The sequence below is a fragment of the Phytophthora infestans genome, genomic scaffold (assembly GCF_000142945.1).
Source record: "Phytophthora infestans T30-4 supercont1.15 genomic scaffold, whole genome shotgun sequence".
NCBI classification, from domain to species: domain Eukaryota; phylum Oomycota; class Peronosporomycetes; order Peronosporales; family Peronosporaceae; genus Phytophthora; species Phytophthora infestans.
The window spans coordinates 2,036,988-2,040,325 of NW_003303744.1; the positions used below are offsets into that span (position 1 = coordinate 2,036,988).

Below are 3,338 nucleotides of genomic sequence, written 5' to 3' on the forward strand. Positions count from 1 at the left end.
TCTGGAAATTTTCTTAGTAAGGACGCGGCTTGTCAAGCCGGCGTAGGTTGCTACGCCTAAAACCAGCACTGTACAGTTCCACGAGCTCATAAGCGTCTACGCAGCGTTGATGCCCAACTTCACGGCGGCGGCGCAATGCTCCAAGCGCACCGCGCAGGTCGTTCAAAAGCGGTACCAGACCAATGCTCGCGCTCCGCGACTACTCCAAGAGTTGCAAACCACTTAAAGCTAGGCTTTTGACTCGTCGGCGTCGCCGATAACACCTCAGCGGTTGAACACTCACTTCCCAAGCTGTATGTCGGTGGCTCGATGCCACCAGGGCGCAGCACTCTTGTTCCATGACCGATTGCTTGCGCTTTGGCAAGCTTAAGGGCAACACTCTTTTATCTTAATGGTTCGAGCGTTAGGTTTGAAGCCAAAAGACGGTGGCTCAAGCCCACCAGGGGACCGCCACCTCGTTTCATGAACGATAGCTCTAGCCTGACCAAGCGTAAGGACAACGCTCTTGTAGCTCAATGGTCAAGCATTGCCTCTGGAAGCCACATGTCGGTGGCTCGATTCCACTAAGACGCAGGCCTCTCATACCATGGGTAGTCCGTACTCGGACAAGCTTACGGACATCGCCCTTACAGCTCAATGGTAGACCGTCGGGTTGGAAACCTAATAGTCAGCAGTTCGATCCCCGACCGGGACATCACTTTCACTGTTACAGCGCAACCACACTTGGATCATGCTCATCCAGAAAGTTGTTTCAAAACAACTATGCGTCTATTGGAACGCTTGAGCCCCAGCCTTGCTCAGCACAACACGAAACACCTGCTTCTTTCGAGAACTCGTCCCAAACATCACTAGGTCTCTCCCATCTGTTCTCGCTGCGAGCCTCGCCCATACGTACGAGCTAGCTGCTGCAGCCCCTGGGCACAGCCTGAGCTAAACTACTGGCCGGTTCGCTCCCCACTCTAGGGGGAGGCACCCAGCGCCTGGTGACGCTGTCGCACACCACGGTGGCACTTCGGCACAGAATGTGACCGGACGTAAACGTCCACGACGTCAGGGCACTTCTGCCGGAAGATAACCTCAAATTTTCATGTGTTCTATGAGAGAGGGTATCCTCTCCGCTCCACCAGTTACTGAATTCAATCCTGGCGTCTACACTGATTCACAAGGCGTTCCACATGAGAGTAGAGCGGTAGAAAGCCTTGCTTAAAGGATGAGCTCTCGCCGAGAGAGTGCCAGCTCTTATTGGAATGGCGTATGGGTCCACACGACGCGAGTGTCCACGTTCACCGCCATCGGTCGATTTCATAGGGATGATCCACCTTGTGAATAGGTTGCAGTCACCACCGTTGAAAGACAACATGGTCTAGGACCTTGCGCATCCAGTCGCTCGGCGGAACGTTCAGCTTGACTTATTCCTGCGTCTCGAGCACATCGCTCCGCGACCTGTGGCTCTTCCGTTTGCTGTTAATCAGCTTGCTGTGGATCCACCATTTGCTGTCGTCCAGTGTCCCGTCAGTCTACCACCTGTGGCCCTGCTGCTGTCCGCAGCTCAGCTATCGTTGCCGCCAACCCCTCCGCGCTCACCGGAGCAGGATCTTGGTATGGCGTAAGCAAACCATCATAGAATACTATGTGCGTGCGGGTATTCACCGAAGTTTGAGCGTATACGCTAGGCCCATTCTGACCACGACCTTCAACGGTCCTATAAACCGAGCTCCCAATTTCGTCTTGAATACTACAGACTGCATGATGCGGTAGGGTTTCGCGTTGGATAAACCTTGGTCCCCGACCCCAAAGCTTTTCCCATTGCCTCTGTCATTGGCCCCTGCATGTCACTTCTGAGTGTCCTGTCTTTCAGCTATAGCGGGTCCCACCTGGCACATTATGCTCAGTCTCAAAGCGACAAAGCCGTCGACTTGCTTGCAAACCCCAACAAGGCTGACATCAGCCGGACGCTCGGGTATCGCTCCCCCATCAAGGCATGAGCCTCTGCGTGGCGGCGTCTGGGGGCACGCGAGGGTTTACCAAGCCGTTCACATAGAACCGAGTGAAGCTTGTCGCGGCATGCGCTGCATTTTTTATTGCGAACTTAACTGGTGGGACCATCTGGATCCTGCGCTACGGCACCTCAGCGCATACGCTTTGGGGGATATCCTCCCCAACATGATTCGCGCGTTTGGGTCGACAATCCGTCTGCGGAAGGTCTGCTGCGAGCGTGTCGAAACGAGTGCCGAGCCCTTTGAAGAGCGACGTCTAGAACTTCGCGGTGAAGCGGGGGTCTCGTTTCGAGACAATTGCCTCAGACAAGCCATGTTGGCGAACCCCTTGGTCAAACAACATCAAAGCGGTACCCTCACAATCAATGGTGTCCGGTACCGCCGCTAAATGAGCCATCTCAATCGATATACGAAGACCACAATACCCGCGTTCCCGTCTTATCTGTAGGAAGGCCAACCCCAACGTACATGCTCATGTACTACCAGCATCCCTTGGGGACAGGCAAACTCACTAACGGCGCTACCGTGTTCGGCGTGGACTTCTACCGCTGTCTCATCCGTACGTAGATAGGTGCCAACTTACAGGTACATCTTGGGTCACAAGTACATCGAGCTCACCGAGCCATTAGTCTTTTCGCGACATTAGAGTCCGACCACGGGCGTATCAGGAACCTGATTTAGAATTCAATTCTTCAGATCCGCTGAGGTATGGCTACACGAAGGTTATCCTCTGAGTCGGTGCTGTAGTACAGCAGGCCGCCATCGAGCGCGAATCGATACAGCCTCGCGCGTAAGTGCCAATACAATTCTTTGTCAGGATCTTTGAACTAACCACCAACGAGAGAGCATCGGCGCAGACTCGCGTGTAAGCGCCCACAATTCCTTGTCTGAGTCTTTAAACCTTTTCGCTTTCAAATGCTCGTAGCAGCGCTACACACATGCCGCCTTGTGCATCAGATGCGTATCAAGTCAGGCACTGACGACGCCACCGTTGTGACATGGGTTAATTCATAGTCGGGCCTGCGCGAAATCGCATCGACTACTAAGATAAGCCACCCCGGCTTTACTTCACCTCAAATCTGTAATCGGCAAAGCGGAAAGCTATCTGGCCATTGAGTGAAGTAGATGAGGTGACAGAGTTGCCGTGCGGAGCGAACAAAAGACTTAGAGCCTAGCAGGTGTAACCTGAATTCGTTTAGAGCAAACGTCAGAGCAAGACGCTCTTGGTTATGAGCTGGATAGTTCTTCTCTACAGATTTGAACTGGCATACTCAAACGCGCACGCTTACGCCCTTCAGCGTCTGCAAAGCACAACCCATTGCAACATCGTGTCCAAGTAGG

The 3,338-nt window shown here is 53.5% G+C and overlaps 1 pseudogene across 1 annotated transcript; it reads left to right on the forward strand.

The window, feature by feature from the left end:
- The first annotated feature begins 501 nt into the window (after window positions 1-501).
- On the forward strand, window positions 502-573 carry PITG_27223 (annotated as a pseudogene). Its single transcript has one exon. The product of its transcript is annotated as a tRNA-OTHER (tRNA).
- The last annotated feature ends 2,765 nt before the right edge of the window (window positions 574-3,338 follow it).